This window comes from Triticum dicoccoides, chromosome 3B (genome assembly GCF_002162155.2).
Source record: "Triticum dicoccoides isolate Atlit2015 ecotype Zavitan chromosome 3B, WEW_v2.0, whole genome shotgun sequence".
Classification (NCBI taxonomy): domain Eukaryota; kingdom Viridiplantae; phylum Streptophyta; class Magnoliopsida; order Poales; family Poaceae; genus Triticum; species Triticum dicoccoides.
Window position 1 is genome coordinate 516,220,361 of NC_041385.1, and position 20,808 is coordinate 516,241,168.

Consider the following 20,808-nt stretch of genomic DNA (forward strand, 5'->3'; position numbering starts at 1 on the left):
TTTAGTGAAGTCAACAATGTATAGATCACCTTTTCGTATGCCGGTAAAGACCATTTTATGATTATCTCTACGAAACACTTGGCAACCTACTTTGGTAAATAGGAAAATGAAGCCAAAGGCAGCTAGTCTAGAAACATAAAGAAGATTATAGCCAAGAGATTCAACGAGCATGAAATTTTGTATGGAGCTATCATGTGAGATGGCCACCTTACCGAGGCCAACCACCTTACCCTTTGAGTTATCACCAAACGTGACATACTTTCGAGGGCCATCGTTTTCAGCAAGCTCACGAAACATATCTTTATCTCCGGTCATGTGATCGGTACATCCACTATCAAGGACCCATTCCTTTCCTCCTGCCATGTATCCCCGAAGATTTGCCATAAGACCAAAGTGTCTCATTGCATCATCAAGATCATAGTCACTATCATCATCCTCATCATAGTATCCATGTTCAACATCATCATGTGGTGGATCAATTCCTAGAGAGGGTGATTCATTAGATAACTGATTTTGACAATAATCATCTTTATGAATTCTAATAGCTTCGGAAATAATATCGCTAATGATTCCAACATTTCCTTTGGCACGCATAAGATTTGTAAGCTCAAATAGACAGTCACCAAACTTAGGATCATTGGAATTCATCCTACTCAAGGCAATAGACTTATGGAGAATTTCATCTAGATTTTGCAAGGAATAATTTGGTAATCATTCCTCAAGAAATCTCCATATGGTGTAGGCATACTTAAGAGTAGGCAGGCAACCAATCAAGTTTCTAGGCAAACCTCTAGTGATAAGATCAACGGTTCTAAGATTGCAAATCATGTCAATTGACTCATCAAGGGTAGGATGCATAGGATCAACATGAGGTGCAGAAGGACTAGTAATGTACTTTTTCAAATGATATTCGTTAATGATCACAAGCATCTCATTTTTCCACTCATGAAAGTACTCTCCATCAAGTATAGGTACTCTATGTCTAAGACTCCCCAAAGTAGACTCATCCATCTTCCTCCAATGGTGTTTAAACCAAAGCAATGGAGACCAAAGCTCTGATACCAATTGAAAGGATCGAGAAGAGGTGTCTAGAGGGGGGTGAATAGACCCTTAACACACAAAGTTGGCAGTTTTAAGATTTTCAAGTTTGAGTGGAGTTTAAGCACAAGTTTAACCAATCACAATTCATATCAAGCAAGCATGCAAACAGTATATGGGCAGTGGAAAGTAAAGCATGCAACTTGCAAAAAAGTAAAGGGATGGGATTGGAGTGTGCAAACACAATTGGAGACACGGATGTTTTTGGCATGGCTCCGATAGGTGGTGATAACCCACAAGTATAGGGGATCGCAACAGTTTTCGAGGGTAGAGTATTCAACCCAAATTTATTGATTCGACACAAGGGGAGCCAAAGAATATTCTCAAGTATTAGCAGTTGAGTTGTCAATTCAACCACACCTGGATAACTTAGTATCTGCAGCAAAGTATTTAGTAGCAAAGTAGTATGATAGTAATGGTAACAGTGGCAAAAGTAAAGATAGCAGTTTTGTAGTAATTGTAACAGTAGCAACGGAAAAGTAAATAAGCGAAGCACAATATGTGAGAAGCTCGTAGGCATTGGATTAGTGATGGATAATTATGTCGGATGTGATTCCTCATGTAATAGTTATAACATAGGGTGACACAGAACTAGCTCCAATTCATCAATGTAATGTAGGCATGTATTCCGAATATAGTCATACGTGCTTATGGAAAAGAACTTGCATGACATCTTTTGTCCTACCCTCCCGTGGCAGCGGGGTCCTAGTGGAAACTAAGGGATATTAAGGCCTCCTTTTAATAGAGTACCAGACCAAAGCATTGACACATAGTGAATACATGAACTCCTCAAACTACGGTCATCACCGAGAAGTATCCCGATTATTGTCACTTCGGGGTTGTCGGATCATAACACATAATAGGTGACTATAGACTTGCAAGATAGGATCAAGAACTCACATATATTCATGAAAACATAATAGGTTCAGATCTGAAATCATGGCATTCGGGCCCTAGTGACAAGCATTAAGCATAGCAAAGTCATAGCAACATCAATCTCAGAACATAGTGGATACTAGGGATCAAACCCTAACAAAACTAACTTGATTACATGGTAAATCTCATCCAACCCATCATCGTCCAGCAAGCCTACGATGGAATTACTCACGCACGGCGGTGAGCATCATGAAATTGGTGATGGAGGATGGTTGATGATGACGATGGCGACGAATCCGCCTCTCAGGAGCCCCGAACGGACTCCAGATCAGCCCTCCCGAGAGAGATTAGGGTTTGGCGGCGGCTCCGTGTCATAAGACGTGATGAAACTTTCTCTCTGATTTTTTTCTCCGCGAGACAGAATATCAGAGTTGAGGTCGATGGAGCATCAGGGGGCCCACGAGACAGGGGGGCACGCCCAGGGGGAGGGGGCGCGCCCCCCATCCTCGTGGACAGGGCGTGGGCCCCCTGGCCTTGATTCTTTCGCCAGTATTTTTTATATTTTCCAAAAGTTATCTCCGTGGATTTTCAGGTCATTCCAAGAACTTTTGTTTTCTACATAATAAACAACACCATGGCAGTTCTGCTGAAAACAGCGTCAGTCCGGGTTAGTTTCATTCAAGTCATGCAAGTTAGAGTCCAAAACAAGGGCAAAAGTGTTTGGAAAAGTGGATACGTTGGAGACGTATCAACTCCCCTAAGCTTAAACCTTTGCTTGTCCTCAAGCAATTCAGTTGATAAACTGAAAGTGATAAAGAAAAACTTTTACAAACTCTGTTTGCTCTTGTTGTTGTAAATATGTAAAGCCAACATTCAAGTTCTTCAGCAAAGATTATGAACTAACCATATTCACAATAACACTTAGGTCTCATGTTTACTCATATCAATGGCATAAGCAACTAGCGAGCAATAATAATAAATCTCGGATGACAACACTTTCTCAAAACAATCATAATATGATATAACAAGATGGTATCTCGCTAGCCCTTTCTGAGACCGCAAAACATAAATGCAGAGCACCTTTAAAGATCAAGGACTGACTAAACATTGTAATTCATGGTAAAAGAGATCCAGTCAAGTCATACCCAATATAAACTCATAGTAATGAATGCAATGACAGTGTGCTCTCTAGCGGGTGCTTTTTAATAAGAAGGCGATGACTCAACATAAAAGTAAATAGATAGGCCCTTCACAGAGGGAAGCAGGGATTTTGAAATAGAGATGAATAACATTTTGAGCGGTATACTTTCACTGTCAACGCAACGACTATGAGATCTCGATATCTTCCATGCTACGTACATTATAGGCAGTTCCCAAACAGAATGGTAAAGTTTATACTCCCCCACCACCAACAAGCACACTCCACGGCCATCCAAAACAACGGGGTATCGTCCATACCAACAAAAGTCCTGGAGGAGTTTTGTTTTAATTAATTTGATTTGCTTTGATCTTTTTGATCATGGGACTAGGCATCCCGGTTACCAGCCATTTTCTCGTGAATGAGGAGTGGAGTCCACTCCCCTTGAGAATAACCCACCTAGCATGGAAGATACAGACAACCCTAGTTGAAACATGAGTTGCTCGAGCATACAAAACAGAATTTCATTTGAAGGTTTGGAGTTTGGCACATACAAATTTACTTGGAACGGCAGGTAGATACCGCATATAGGAAGGTATGGTGGACTCATATGGAATAACTATGGGGTTTATGGAGTTTGGATGCACAAGCAGTATTCCCGCTTAGTACAGGTGAAGGCTAGCAAAAGACCGGGAAGCGACCAACTGAGAGAGTGACAACAGTCATGAACATGCATTAAAATTAATCTACACCAGATGCAAGCATGAGTAGGATATAATCCACCATGAACATAAATATCGTGAAGGCTATGTTGATTGGTTTCAACTACATGCGTGAACATGTGCCAAGTCGAGTCACTCAATTCATTCAAAGGAGGATACCACCCTATCATACCACATCACAACCATTTTAATAGCATGTTGGCACGCAAGGTAAACCATTATAAGCTCCTAGCTAATTAAGATGGCATAAGCAACTATAATCTCCAATCGTCATTGCAAACATGTTTATTCATAATAGGCTGAATCGGGAACGATGAACCCATCATATTAACAAAAACAAGAGAGGTCGAGTTCATACCAGCTTTTCTCATCTCAATCGGTCCATCATATATCGTCATTGTTGCCTTTCACTTGCACGACCAAACGGTGTGTATAATAATAATAGTGCACGTGCATTGGACTAAGCTGGAATCTGCAAGCATTCAATTCAAAAGAGAAGACAAGGTAATATGGGCTCTAAATTAAATCAACAATCATGCATATGAGAGCCACTAAGCATTTTCATTATGGTCTTCTCCTCTCGACCCACAAAAGAAAAGAAATAAAACTATTTACACGGGAAAGCTACCAACAAGCAAAAGAAGAACGAGAAAACTTTTTGGGTTTTCATTTTAATGACTACTAAAAGCATGGAAATTAAACTAACTAATTGTTTTGTTTTTCTTAAGGTTTAACAAACACACAAGAAGAAAGCTAGAAAAATAAATTAAACTAGCATGGATAATACAATGAAAGAGTATGAGCATCGACAACTAGAATAAGTGTGCAGCAATGAGGATAATCCTCAAGTTACGGACCCAATCCATGTAGTTGCTGCCATCATCTTTCAACTTAGCTTTCTCTAGGAACGCATTAAAATACAAAGGAACGGTAGCACGGGCCACTGATCTACAATAACATATACATGCAAAATAACTATCAGGACTAAGTTCATGATAAATTAAAGTTCAATTAATCATATTACTTAAGAACTCCCACTTAGATAGACATCCATCTAGTCATCTAAGTGATCACGTGATCCAAATCAACTAAACCATGTCCGATCATCACGTGAGATGGAGTAGTTTTCATTGGTGAACATCACTATGTTGATCATATCTAGTATATGATTCACGCTCGACCTTTCAGTCTCTAGTTTTCCGAGGCCATATCTACATATGCTAGGCTCGTCAATTTAACCCGAGTATTCTGCATGTGCAAAACTAGCTTGCACCCATTGTATGTGAACATAGAGCTTATCACATCCGATCACCACGTGGTGTCTTGGCACGAAGAACTGTCGCAACGATGCATACTCAGGGAGAACACTTATACCTTGAAATTTTAGTAAGGGGTCATCTTATAATGCTATCGTCGAACTAAGCAAAATAAGATGCATAAAAGATAAACATCACATGCAATAAAAATATGAGACATGATATGGCCATCATCATCTTGTGCTCATGATCTCCATCACCAAAGCATCGTCATGATATCCATCGTCACCGGCGCGACAACTTGATCTCCATCGTAGCATTGTTGTCGTCTCGCCAACTATTGTTACTACGACTATTGCTACTGCTTAGTGATAAAGTAAAACAATTACATGGCTATTGCATTGCATACAATAAAGCGACAACCATATGGCTCCTGCCAGTTGCCGATAACTTTGTTACAAAACATGATCATCTCATACAACAATTTAAATCACATCATGCTTTACCATATCGCATCATAGTAAGCCCTGCAAAAACAAGTTAGACGTCCTCTACTTTGTTGTTGCAAGTTTTACGTGGCTGCTATGGGCTTCTAACAAGAACAGTTCTTACCTACGCATCAAAACCACAACGATTTTTCATCAAGTGTGTTGTTTTAACCTTCAATAAGGACCGGGCGTAGCCATACTCAATTCAACTAAAGTTGGAGAAACAGACACCCGCCAGCCACCTATGTGCATAAGCACGTCGGTAGAAAAAGTCTCATGAACGCGGTCATGTAATGTCGGTCCGGGCCGCTTCATCCGACAATACCGCCGAATCAAAATATGACATGCTAGTAAGCAGTATGACTATTATCGCCCACAACTCTTTGTGTTCCACTCGTGCATATAACATCTACGCATAGACCTGGCTCAGATGCCACTGTTGGGGAACACAGTAATTTCAAAAAAAATCCTACGATCACGCAAGATCTATCTAGGTGATGCATAGCAACGGGGGAGAGTGTGTCCACGTACCCTCATAGACCGAAAGCGGAAGCGTTTAGTTAACGCGGTTGATGTAGTCGAACGTCTTCGCGATCCAACCGATCAAGTACCAAATGCACAACACCTCCGCGATCTGCACATGTTCAGCTTGGTGACGTCCCTCATGCTCTTGATCCAGTTGAGGACGAGGGTGAGTTCCGTCAGCACGACGGCGTGGCGACGGTGATGATGATGCTACCAGCGCAGGGCTTCGCCTAAGCGCTACGATGGTATGATCGAGGTGTGTAACTGTAGAGGGGGGCACCACACACGGTTAAGAAAAACTTATGTGTCTTTGGGGTGCCCCTGCCCCCGTATATAAAGGAGGGAGGGAGATAGGCCGCCCCCCTAGGGCGCGCCAAGTGTATGGAGTCCTACTAGGACTTCCAAGTCCTAGTAGGAATCCTTTCCCTTTTAGGAGTAGGAGAGAAGGAAGGAGAGAGGGAGTAGGAAAGGGCAAGGGGGCGCCGCCCCCTTCCCCTAGTCCAATTCAGACCCATGTGGGGGGGGGGGCACGCCACCTCCCCTTGGCATGCCTCCTCTATTTCTCGTATGGCCCAATAAGGCCCATTACTTCTCCCGGTGAATTCCCGTAACTCCCCGGTACTCCGAAAAATACCCGAATCACTCGGAACCTTTCCGATGTCCGAATATAGCCTTCCAATATATTGATCTTTACGTCTCGCCCATTTCGAGACTCCTCGTCACGTCCGTGATCTAATTCGGGACTCCAAACAAACTTCGTTCATCAAAACACATAACTCATAATACAAATCGTCATCGAACGTTAAGCGTGCGGACCCTACGGGTTCGAGAACTATGTAGACATGACCGAGACACATCTCCGGTCAATAACCAATAGCGGAACCTGGATGCTCATATTGGCTCCTACATATTCTACGAAGATCTTTATTGGTCAAACCGCATAACAACATACGTTGTTCCCTTTGTCATTGGTATGTTACTTGCCCGAGATTCGATCGTCGATATCATCATACCTAGTTCAATCTCGTTACCGGCAAATCTCTTTACTCGTTCTATAATACTTCATCTTGCAACTAACTAATTAGTCACATTTCTTGCAAGGCTTATAGTGATGAGCATTACCGAGAGGGCCCAGAGATACCTCTCCGAAACACGGAGTGACAAATCCTAATCTCGATCTATGCCAACCCAACAAACACCTTCAGAGACACTTGTAGAGCATCTTTATAATCTCCCAGTTACGTTGTGACGTTTGATAGCACAGAAGGTGTTCCTCCGGTATTCGGGAGTTGCATAATCTCAGTCTGAGGAACATGTATAAGTCATGAAGAAAGCAGTAGCAATGAAACTGTAACGATCATAATGCTAAGCTAACGGATGGGTCATGCCCATCACATCATTCTCCTAATGATGTGATCACGTTCATCAAATGACAACCCATGTCTATGGTTAGGAAACATAACCATCTTTGATTAACGAGCTAGTCAAATAGAGGCATACTAGGGACAATATGTTTTGTCTATGTATTCACACATGTACTAAGTTTCCGATTAATACAATTCTAGCATTAATAATAAACATTTATCATGAAATAAGGAAATAAATAATAACTTTATTATTGCCTCTAGGGCATATTTCCTTCAGTTGCATCCACAAGATAAAGGGCTCCGTCATTTAACGGGTCATGTTTAATTACTCGAAAAATAATTACAATTTACATATCTCTATCTTGACTTAAATTTATTCCATCGTTAGAACACTCAATCCTTCCTACTCCAGTTCATTTCGATGCCGACGCAGACTCTCCTTCCCTGACACCCATACCACCTCAGTTCACGTCGGTGCATAGGGCAAATAACATTTTTATCGTAGCGAAGCACAGGTGTTGTGATCAGAACATCGTGCATCTGCCTTGAAACACGTGTTAGTATTAACCATGAATGGGTCTTTCACTAAGAAAGGAGAGCCTGATTTTTCTTTAGAACAAAAGCTTAAAAAGAGCCCGGGTTTGAATTAAAAGGCCATCAATCGGCCATGGATCACACAAGGCCATCATTACAACCAACAACGAGTGGTAACACATGGGATATAGAAAACAAAAACGACAGATACATAGTATTGCTAAAGTAGCTTACAAGCACCAAAGGCTGCCTACGAGTCCTATAGAGATAATCAAAATAAGCACTAGCTTGTAATTGAAGGAATCCTTCAAATGAAATTGTCTCAGAAGAGTACTCATAGAGGATCTTCAGATGAAGACAAATTCCAATATGGATGAATTGTGCCCTCATCTTCAACAAAATATTGACACCGGATATCATGCCGCTCCTCTCTTATGTCACATGTCTTATTTTATCTCGCTGGCAACCGCACCATCACTCTGTGGGGCTCAGCTGGCCGCCGGACATGGAAACGGCGTGAAGCCGGACGAGCGCCGATGAAGATTTAGATTAGAATTGTACATCGTATGGATTTGATGATTTTAAAACAGACGCATCCGCCGGGCGTTTGGAGGCGAGGGATTAGTAGATGCTCTAATGAGTTAAAAATGCATGGCATGAACAACGACACAAGGCACACACAATGTGAAAGGGTTGCGACCACAAGCTATAAATCAGAGGGGCTCTCTCCCTCTTCCCTCTCTCTCCGTCTCTCGTCATCTCTGCTCCCTACCAGCTCCACCCTTCCGCACACCACTGCACGCCATGGACTACGTCTTCCCTTCCGTAGGCGCCCTCCCCGCACCCAACTACAGGCACCAGCCCCTTGTAGGCCGGGAGAACATTCGCTTCAGCCACTCGGGCAACTCCAACCGCTACCTCCCCCTACGCAGCAAGGAGGCGGCCGAGGACGGAGCACATGCACGTCGCAGACGCCGCGACCACCATGCCTCCTCCGACTCGACCTCGGTGACCGATGCCGCCCACGCCTCGACCGCCGCGACCGATGCCTCGACCTCCGCCTCGACCGCCGCGACCTCCGCCTCCACCGCCAGGCGACGCAGGCACCGACGAACCCGGCCCCGACCCCGACGACTCGAACGTGAGGAGCGCCCCGTGGAGGTCGCTGATCGAGCTGTTGAAATGTGAGATGGGCCTAGAGCCCATATAACAATTTCAGATTTGATCTCTAAGGGCCCATGTAGGTGGCATGATAAGGTGGTGGGAAGTTTAGTCCCACCATGCTAGTGGAAGGAAAGTTGGGGTGGTTTATAAGGGTGGCTCTTCTACATGCTATTGGAGCTTGAGAAGAGAAGAGGCCCTCGCGCGCTCCTCCTCCGCCGCCCGCCTCGCCACGCCTCGCCTCGTCACAACACGACGCGGGTTGCGGGAATGAGCTGAGCCGAGCTCACACCTATGCGCTTATTTTTGCCAGTCACTAACGGAGAGGTTCTGACAGCAGGGCCACGATCTGAGACGTCGGATCATGGGCTGTCACGGACTCGGACGTGGGTCAAGCCCACGTCTCTCCACACGGCTGCGTCTATATAAGTGTGCGGTGTCCCCTAACCCTAGCCGCCATGATCAGATCACATATGCTCCACGCGAACCGCCCACCGTCGTTCCTTTGCTGTTGCTGCCGCCGGTGACTCCATCCCGTCCGCCGCGTACACGGTCGACGGGAGAGCAGGTCTCCGAAACTCCGTCTCTTTGGTTCCTGTACGGGAGAGAGGCAAATAGGTTTTTGGGAAGCGACTACGCGACTGCTCGCCTCTGATCCACTACTTCCTCTACGTCCGCGTCGTCTCCGTCATCACCATGTCCACCGACGCCGAACGCGCCGCCGCCGAGAAGACCGAGGCTGACAAGAAGGCCGTCGAGGACACTTCTGCTGCTGCCACCGCAGCAGCGGCTTCTGGTATACCGTGTTTATCCCTCTCCTGATAATTTTTGTATTAGCAGTGCTAGCATCGTGTGTAGATTTGTCTACTATTTGCGTAGTACGTGCTTGTTTAGATCAGTACCAGTATGTTGTTAGTTCTGTCAATGCCATGCTAGTTATCTACTTATGGATTAAATTAGTCGAAAAATTGCCTACTTTCTTAGCAATCCAAAAACCTATTATGTGTAGGAATTTTTCGGCAAGTGGCTTTGCCGCAACACTGAAACCGGATAAGTTTACCGGTATGTATTTTAAGCGTTGGCAGACAAAGACCACTTTATGGCTCACGGCTATGAACGTGTTCTGGGTCACCGGTGTGTCCACGGGAACGATTGCTCCTGAACAGGAGAAGGCGTTCAGGGAGGCAACCACTGTGTTTCTCGGAGCAGATCTTAGCGTGATCGGAGATAAACTGGTCGACGCATATTTACATGTGCATGTCGCCAAGGACTTGTGGGAGGCGCTCGAATCTAAGTTCGGGGCCGCCGATGCAGGGAGCGAGATGTATATTATAGAGCAGTTCCATGATTACAAGATGGTTGAGAACCGTCCTGTACTGGAGCAGGCTCATGAGATAATATGCATTGTTAAGGAGCTTGAGCTTCTGAAGTGCGAGTTACCGGGCAAGTTTGTCGCGGGCTGCATAATCGCTAAGCTCCCCAATTCCTGGAGGAACTTTGCCACCACTCTGAAACATCAGAGGCGTGAATTCTCTGTGGAGGATGTCATTGGCCATCTGAGTGTTGAGCAGAATTCGAGGGCAAAGGAATTGCACAGAAAAGGGGTCGAAGGGACTTCTGTTGCCAACATGGTGAACCAGAGGAACTTCAACTCCCACAAGTTCAAGGGAAAGAACGGTGTCCAACAGAATACCGACTTCAATAAGAAGGGTAAGAAGACCTTCAAGAAGAACAAGAAGGATGAGGGCTGCTTTACATGTGGTTCGGCTGAACATTGGGCCAACAAGTGCCCAAACAAGTTTAAGAAGTCAGGACAGGACTCCAAGTCCGTCAACATGATTGTGGGCAACAATGAGAATGGTGCATCTGGGTACAGTAATTTATTTACTGTTTTTTCAGTGTTTCATCCTACCGATTGGTGGGTGGATACAGGTGCAGGTGTTCATGTGTGTGCTGACATTTCATTGTTCTCCTCTTACCAGGTCACAGGCCACGGGTCCGTATTGATGGGGAATGGCGCGAGTGCTTCTGTTCATGGTGTTGGCACGGTCGATCTAAAGTTTACTTCGGGAAGGATCGTGCAGCTGAAGAACGTGCAGCATGTCCCCGCCATCAAGAAGAACCTAGTTAGTGGCTTCCTTCTATGCAGAGAAGGGTTTAAGTTGGTATTCGAGTCTAATAAATTAGTTGTTACTAAGTATGGACTATTTGTTGGAAAAGGTTATGAGAGCGGAGGGATGTTCCGCCTTTCCCTCGCAGATTTCTGTAATAAAGTCATGAACCATATTCATTCGAGTGTTAATGAATCTGAGGTTTGGCATTCACGTCTTTGTCACATAAGTTCCGGTGTTATGACGCGGCTAGCTAAATTGGATTTAATCCCGAGTTTCACTTTAGCCAAAGGTTCTAAGTGCCTGTCATGTGTGCAAGCTAAGCAACCTCGCCAGCCTCACAAGGCTGCGGAGGAGAGACACTTGGCACCGTTAGAACTCATACATTCTGATCTTTGTGAGATGAACGGTGTGTTGACTAAAGGTGGAAAGAAGTACTTCATGACATTGATAGATGATTCCACTAGATATTGCTATGTATATCTGTTAAATACTGAAGATAAGGCTCTACACTACTTTAAAATCTATAAGGCAGAAGTTGAGAATCAACTTGAAAAGAAAATTAAACGAGTTCGGTCAGATCATGGTGGAGAGTACTTCTCGAGTGAGTTTGATTCCTTCTGCGCGAAACACGACATTATTCATGAGAGGACGCCTCCCTATTCTCCCCAGTCAAACGGGGTTGTCGAGCGGAAAAAACGTACTCTAACTGATCTGGTTAACGCCATGTTAGATACATCGGGTTTATCCAAGGCATGGTGGGGGGGAGGCTATCTTGACGGCATGTCATGTCCTGAACAAAGTTCCGACAAAGGATAATGAGATCACTCCCTATGAGAAATGGGTAAAGAGAAGGACAACACTCTCGTACTTGCGTACTTGGGGCTGTTTGGCGAAAGTCAACGTGCCGATCCCCAAAAAGCGTAAACTTGGACCCAAGACTGTGGACTGTGTTAATTTGGGCTACGCTAAGAACAGCGTTGGCTATAGATTTCTAGTAGTGAAATCTGAGGTACCTGACCAGAAGGTCGGTACAATTATGGAGTCTAAGGATACTACATTCTTTGAGGATATTTTTCCTACGAGAGATATGCAAAGCACTTCAGACAGGAATCTGAGGAGACTCCTGAGCCTGCCATTCCTATGGAATATTATGAAAGAACACATGATGAAAATCCTGAGGAGGATGACGAGGAAACTCTTGGTAGGGGCAAGAGACAAAGGACAGCAAAGACCTTTGGTGATGATTTCTTCGTGTACCTCATGGATGATAGTCCCACTTCTATCTCAGAAGCATATGCCTCTCCAGAAGCTGACTACTGGAAGGATGCGGTCCGTAGCGAGATGGATTCCATCATGGCTAACGGGACATGGGAGATCACTGAGCGTCCCTATGGTTGCAAACCATTGGGATGTAAGTGGGTGTTCAAGAAAAAGCTTAGGCCCGATGGTACGATTGAAAAGTATAAGGCTAGGCTTGTGGCCAAGGGCTATGACCAGAAAGAAGAGGAAGATTTCTTCGATACTTATTCACCTGTGGCTAGACTGACAACCATTCGAGTATTACTCTCGTTGGCGGCCTCACATGGTCTTCTCGTCCATCAAATGGATGTTAAGACGGCTTTTCTGAATGGAGAGCTAAATGAGGAAATCTACATTCAACAGCCAGATGGCTTTGTGATAGATGGTCAAGAAAGGAAGGTGTGTAAGTTGCTGAAATCTTTATATGGCCTGAAGCAAGCACCTAACCAATGGCATGATAAGTTCAATACAACTCTGACATCTGTTGGTTTCGTTGTTAATGAGGCTGACAAATGTGTATACTATCGCCATGGTGGGGGCGAAGGAGTTATATTGTGCTTGTATGTTGATGACATACTGATATTCGGAACAAACCTCAAAGTCATTGAGGAGGTCAAATCATTTCTATCTTAGAACTTTGAGATGAAAGACCTTGGTGTGGCTGATGTTATCTTGAACATCAAGCTACGAAGAGATAATGAGGGCGGGATCACACTTCTGCAATCCCATTATGTTGAGAAGGTGTTGAGCCGTTTTGGATATTCGGACTGCACACCATCTCAAACACCATATGATCCTAGCATGTTGATTCAAAAGTCTAAAGGCATGGCTAAAGATCAATTGAGATACTCTCAAATCATTGGTTCACTGATGTACCTAGCGAGCGCAACGAGGCCTGACATCGCGTTTGCTGTGAGAAAACTGAGCCGGTTCGTTTCCAAACCGGGTGATGTACATTGGCATGCTGTTGAAAGAGTTATGCGCTATCTGAAAGGTACTATGAACTATGGACTTCACTATACCGGAGACCCGTCGGTACTTGAAGGGTGTAGTGATGCGAATTGGATCTCTGATGCTGATGAGATGAAGGCCACAACTGGGTATATGTTTACTCTTGGAGGTGGCGTTGTTTTCTGGAAGTCTTGCAAGCAAACGATCTTAACGAGATCGACAATGAAAGCAGAATTAACAGCATTAGACACTTCTAGTGTTGAAGCAGGATGGCTTCGAGATCTTTTGATGGACTTGCCATTGGTTGATAAACTGGTTCCGACTATCCTTATGAATTGTGATAATCAGACTGTCATCACCAAGGTGAAGAGTTCAAAGGACAACATGAAGTCCAACAAACACATAAGAATGAGATTAAAAGCTGTCAGAAAATTAAGAAACTCCGGAGTGATAGCGTTGGACTATGTCCATACGGCTAAGAATCTGGCAGATCCCTTTACGAAAGGGCTATCGCATGTAGTGATAGATAGTGCATCGAGGGAGATGGGTATGAGACCCACATGAGTTGCCATGGTGGTAACCCAACCTATGTGATCGAAGATTTCGTGAAGTAGGACCTGGGAAAACAAGCCAGTGGTGAACTGAGGAGAGTAACTTTATTAACCCACTCCGTTGGAGATGTAATACTCTCGGAAACTGTATGGAAGGATGACTACTGTCTTAATGTGTTCCAAGGCTTATACGTATAAGCAAGATGCTATCCTACAGAGCGATCTTTGGAGGAACACACCTATGTGAGTCCGACTGCTAGTCACAGTCTATGAGATTGGGATGATCTCTAGTAAGCTCATGAATAGGCCAGGAGTGTGACTTATATGCTCCACCCGAGGGGTCAGCCTTCGGCAGCCCAATACTAGTAAGACATGTGATGAAACTTCTTTACGCCAAACTGACAATTCAAGGCATAGTCTATTGTTCAGTTGTGAAGGAGTGTAGCTATTTGCTCTAGGTGAAGCTCAACCTTAACAGGTCTTCACTGAAACACTAGTATATCAAAACAGCGTTTGGAACAAAGGACAAATTGGGCTCCTGAGATCTGGTGGGGGATTGTTGAAATGTGAGATGGGCCTAGAGCCCATATAACAATTTCAGATTTGATCTCTAAGGGCCCATGTAGGTGGCATGCTAAGGTGGTGAGAAGTTTAGTCCCACCATGCTAGTGGAAGGAAAGTTGGAGTGGTTTATAAGGGTGGCTCTTCTACATGCTATTGGAGCTTGAGAAGAGAAGAGGCTCTCGCGCGCTCCTCCTCCGCCGCCCGCCTCGCCACGCCTCGCCTCGCCTCGCCTCGCCTCGACGCGGGTTGCGGGAATGAGCCGAGCCGAGCTCACACCTATGCGCTTATTTTTGCCAGTCACTAACGGAGAGGTTCTGACAGCAGGGCCACGATCTGAGACGTCGGATCGTGGGCTGTCACGGACTCAGACGTGGGTCAAGCCCACGTCTCTCCATGCGGCTGCGTCTATATAAGTGTGCGGTGTCCCCTAACCCTAGCCGCCACGATCAGATCACATCTGCTCCACGCGAACCGCCCACTGTCGTTTCTTTGCCGCTGCTGCTGCCGGTGACTCCATCCCGTCCGCCGCGTACACGGTCACGGGAGAGCAGGTCTCCGAAACTCCGTCTCTCTGGTTCCTGTACGGGAGAGAGGCGAATAGGTTTTTGGGAAGCGACTACGCGACTGCTCGCCTCCAATCCACTACTTCCTCTACGTCCGTGTCATCTCCGTCATCACCATGTCCACCGACGCCGAACGCGCCGCCGCCGAGAAGACCGAGGCTGACAAGAAGGCCGCCGAGGACGCTTCTGCTGCTGCCACCGCAGCAGCGGCTTCTGCATGGCATACTGAAGGGTGTACCGTGTTTATCCCTCTCCTGATAATTTATGTATTAGCAGTGCTAGCATCGTGTGTAGATTTATCTACTATTTGCGTAGTACGTGCTTGTTTAGATCTATGTTGTTAGTTCTGTCAATGCGATGCTAGTTATGTACCGAAAAATTGCCTACTTTCTTAGCACGAGCGTCGGGGGGAAGACGTCTCCTCGCCTTCGTCTTCCTCGTGGTCACCGGCGCCGTGTCCAGCGTACTTCTTCTCGGTGGGCATGAGCTCTCCTTCTGGACCTACACCGCCGCGCCGACATCCTGCACCCGCTCCCTCGCCGCCGGTACGCCTCTCCTCCCTCCTTCCTCCTCCCGCTCTTCCGTATTGCATTGGTTGGAACATTCGAGATCGACTGGAAGGCCAAAGAAGCCAAGAACTAGGCGTAGGGAGGCAAAAGAAGAGGGGTTATGGCCGAAGCGGGCAGGCGGCTGCGCATCCACCTCTCAGGCGATGCCATTGATGGCGGAGCCGCCGCGGGCCGGGATGGCGGGCCCTGGTTCGTAGAATAGCGAGGCGAGAAGAGGGGTCAGACGCGCGGCATTTGCCGGAGCGGCGTTGGCGTTGGCGGTGCCACGCCCTTAATCGAGTTCTTGTTCTTCCAAGATTCCAAGAACGACTCCTGGTCGTCCGCGCCAGCCAACTCGCCGTGGCGGCGCCGTTCTTGGATCGCGGCGCTTCCCTTTGTACAATAGCAAGGCAAGAAGAGGGGTTAGCAGCGGGTATTGGCCGACACGGCGGAGCACGCTCTCAATCGAGTTCTTGTTCGTCCAAGAACGACCCCAGGTCGTCCGCACCGACCACCTGGGCGTGGCGGGGGCGTTTGGGGAGGCGGCGCGCGGCGCAGATTAAGCGGCGGACCGGGAGGAGCCCGGCGAGGGTTAACACGTTCGGGGGAGCTCTGGGCGTGAGAGGGTGGAGGACGCGCTCCGGTCGTGTCGTGGAGCGGCAGACCTAGTTGTTGCGCGTGCCGGCGTGTCCGTCTGATTCCTGCTCGCTCGCCGCCTACCCCTCTCTTTGCTCAGCCGCTGCTCAAGCAGGCACGGTCATACCATGGCATGAACTGCACCTTTGATTGTTTATATGTTTTCTCTAACTGCATCCTTCCAATCTTAATCAAATGGCTGTGAGATTGTCGCTAATTGGGTTTGTCGTTTCATTTCAGACCCCAGCATGGTGTAGCAGAGGAGCTACACTAATCACTGGAGACTCTGGAGTGAAGTTCAAGCACATCCATGCCAAAGACGGCCGACGGATGACACAACAGACAGATACTTTGGAGTTCTTGTAGATCGAGTAGAGTGGATGGAGACCTTTATTTGGTGTCAGAATTTTTGTCGACCTCCATGTAGAGGAATGATCCTTCTCCAAATTATTTCATTCATATCTGCATAGATACAGAAAATTTGATACATGCATACATACAGTCCTGCATACATAGAATGCTCATGATCATTTGTTTTGCGCTAAGTGCACATTTCTTCCATGAATATAACCACTATTCGTTATTACCTTTCGTGTGCATCCATCTTTGATGATGGATGTGTGCAATTTGAGCCAAGGTTGTGGCGTATGTTGGATAAATAAGTGCTGTTGCTGTTCACTGCGGCTGCACCTTTTGAGTTCCATTTGATGGTTCGATGCATATTTCCCTTTTGTTGAACGGTGCTATGCATTTTCTCGCGATGGAAAAACGCAATTTCTAAACGCAATTTGTTTTATACTCTGGTGCTTCAGAACTGATTTCTGGCATGTTTTATCTCTTTGCGGTCCATTCATGTAATCAGTTTTGCACCTATATTGAGTATATGCGCAGTGAAATGCTATTTTCTCTAGAGCAGTTTTAGCAATTCGGAGGAATTGTTTTAGAAAAAGAAAGCAAGACGGAGGACTTCTACCGTTTGGAAAATGTAGAAATTCTAGACAGATTGCAAGATGGAGAAACTTTATATTGATATTACCGCACATTTTTTGTTGAACTTAAGTTGCCATTGTTTCATGAATTATGAAATAGTCTTATGAAAACATATTTGCCATCGGATGTTCAAACATAAATTTGCCCTGGTGTACAGAATGAATTCACCATGGTTTGTTCAACAAAGAATATGTACAAAAAAGGAATTTGCCATGGTATGTAAAACAAACTTTACCATGTTCCCTATACCCTTCGTGTGTGGAACGATATTCTGCGCTGGCTTGGCATGGATCACACTCAGACTACTACTTGGTCAGCGAGGGGCTCGGTGTGGGAATGATGGAATGGAAACGTATATCTTCGTTATGAATCCCCCAAGACGCTCACCTCACTAATGATGCTAATCTCCTGGGAAATTTGGACGGAGCGCAATGCTAGAGTTTTTCGCAACACGGTCGCACCTACGATGGTCGTCATTAGTAAGATAAAAGAGGAGTTGTCGCTTTGGGCGTTGGCGGGCGCTAATCATTTGAGTGTTGTAATGCCGCGAGAGTAGATTTTATTTCTAGCCACTTCGTGGCCTGTCTAAACCTTCTTCTTAATCGATGAAATGGCAAATCTTTTGCCTTATTTCAAAAAGAAAATGTTCCCAAAATTATTGACCATGGACCAACAAGTAAAAAAAAAATCCATGGTATAAGAATTAAATTTTCCATAGTCCAAATATAAATTTACCATGGTAAAAAAGGCCACGGTTCGAAAAAAAAGATTTTTGCCATGATCCAAATATAAATTTAGCATGGTACAAAAAATTCCATGGTCCAAAAAAAAGAACTTTGCCATGATCCAAATATATAATTGCCATGGTCCAAATATAAAATTTTCCATGGTAAAGAAAACAAGTTTCCATGGTCCAAAAAGTATATTTTTGTCATGATCCAAGTATGATTTTGCTATGGTTCAAATATAAAATCTGCCATTGTAAAAAAGAAACTTTTCATGGGCCAAAAGATATGAAATTTACCATGATCCGTAGAGTAAATTTGCCATGATCCATAAAGCAAATTTTTCATGGTCCCAAGAAGATTTGCCATGCTGCAAAGAAAGAAATGTGCTTTAATCTACAATTTAAAAGAGAAACTTGCCATGCCTCACACAATAAAAATGCGAGGATGGGTACGAAGTACTTTCCATAGTACTAAGAAATGACATTAACGGCAAAAAATGTGTGTAAGTTTGCCATAATGACAAAATATAGTGTAATTTTGCCATGATGTTATATGAACAAAAAAATTTCCATGGGCCGTTAAACAAATTTGCCATCTGGTTCCCATTTAGTTAGCATATTTGCTACCAAAAGCTAATAGCAACTAACGAAAGTTAGCATTTTTTTGCCATGAACCTAGAACTAACAAAAGTTACCATGGCCCACCTAAATTAGTTGTCATACCCCATCTAAAATAATTGACATGCATTTCTGCCATACATGGCAACAATTTTGGACACATGCATGGTATAAATACTAAAAACGCGGCAAATTTCAAAATTTTAAAACATTGCAGTAATTATTGACTGCATGATTTAGAACATGGAAATTTCCAGAATTTTAAAAAAGCACCTGTGTGCATTGTGACATGGCAAAGTGCATTGTCAAACATGGCAACCAAACACCCCGCACCTTCTCCGCTCCAAACAAGGCACGCGCCATGGCCGTGGGAGGTCGAGCATGATTGCAAGCACGACAAACGAAGGTTGGAGGCAACGACGATCCTAATGTCAATCTCGGTGGTGAGCAGCCACACATTTGAGAGCGCCCACAGAAGAAACGAGCACGACGACATCCCTTGTCTTCGTACAGCGGGGTACTCTCACGCATGTTGGAGCCCACCATGGACAACTCGCCTTGTAGAAAGACGATTATATGTTCATCTTAGCGGACATGAGAAAAGGGAGAGAATGGGTTGTTTGATTGCGGTTGACCTTGATAGGAGACGCGAAAGGGCGGCAAAAGGTCGGGCTCCTGCCATGTGGGCTGGTAGCTGCGGCTTGTTGTGATTGGCTGATGCAGGCGGTGATGGGTTCGCGTGCGACAAGGTGTGGGCGGGAGTTGAGGCTAGGAGGGGACAAGTAGCATGGCGCGGTTCTCGGCCAGGGAGCGGGAGACATGGCTCTTTACGCAGGAGCCGCCGACGGCGCTGTTGTTGGCAGTGTTAAGGGAGCACGCTTTGGAGGCGCGAAAGGTGGGCTTGTGGCCGGTGGAGGCGTGGAAGTGGAAGGCGCAGGATTGGTGCTGGCGAGTGTCGATGGCGGTGAGGTAGGTAGTGGGGTACTTGGGCACGCAGTGAATCCCGACGAGCAGCTGCACGTCGATGCACATATGCCACTGACGATGCTAGCTCTGCCTCACGCTTTGTCGAAGGAAATAACGAGATTTTGAAGAAGAAGCCTCGCACGTGCACTTGCTATAGGGATAAGATGTTTGCGCACCGATTGAAAACCATGACGTGGCAGTGTGCCAAGATTCATATGAACGATCCAATGGTTCAAAATTTGGGAGATTTTGAAGAAGAAGCCTCGCACGTGCACTTGCTATAGAGATAAGATGTTTGCGCACCGAATGAAAACCATGACGTGGCAGTGTGCCAAGATTCATATGAGCGATCCAATGGTTCAAAATTTGGGAAATTCTAGAATGGCCCCAAAAATATGAATGAACAAAGGAAGAAAAAGGAAAGGGCGGCAAAAGGTCGGGCTCCTGCCATGTGGGCTAGTAGCTGCGGCTTGTTGTGATTGGCTGATGCAGGCGGTGATGGGTTCGCGTGCAACAAGGTGTGGGCAGGAGTTGAGGCTAGGAGGGGACAAGTAGCATGGCGCGGTTCTCGGCCAGGGAGCGGGAGACATGGCTCTTTACACAGGAGCCGCCGACGGCGCTGTTGTTGGCAGTGTTAAGGGAGCACGCTTTGGAGGCGCGAAAGGTGGGCTTGTGACCGGTGGAGGCGTGGAAGTGGAAGGCGCAGGAGTGGTGCTGGCGAGTGTCGATGGCGGTGAGGTAGGTAGTGGGGTACTTGGGCACGCAGTGAATCCCGACGAGCAGCTGCACGTCGGTGCACATATGCCACTGACGATGCTAGCTCTGCCTCACGCTTTGTTGAAGGAAATAACGAGATTTTGAAGAAGAAGCCTCGCACGTGCACTTGCTATAGGGATAAGATATTTGCGCACCGATTGAAAACCATGACGTGGCAGTGTGCCAAGATTCATATGAGCGATCCAATGGTTTAAAATTTGGGAGATTTTGAAGAAGAAGCCTCGCACATGCACTTGCTATAGGGATAAGATGTTTGCGCACCGAATGAAAACCATGACGTGGCAGTGTGCCAAGATTCATATATGCCATTGACGATGCTAGCTCCGCCTCACGCTTTGT

At 45.7% G+C, this 20,808-nt stretch overlaps 1 long non-coding RNA gene across 1 annotated transcript; it reads left to right on the forward strand.

Annotated features, from left to right (window-relative positions):
• Window positions 1-15,617: 15,617 nt before the first annotated feature.
• On the forward strand, window positions 15,618-16,961 carry LOC119281472. Its single transcript, XR_005138422.1, has 2 exons — window positions 15,618-15,752; window positions 16,632-16,961. It is a non-coding gene; the product is annotated as an uncharacterized LOC119281472 (long non-coding RNA).
• The last annotated feature ends 3,847 nt before the right edge of the window (window positions 16,962-20,808 follow it).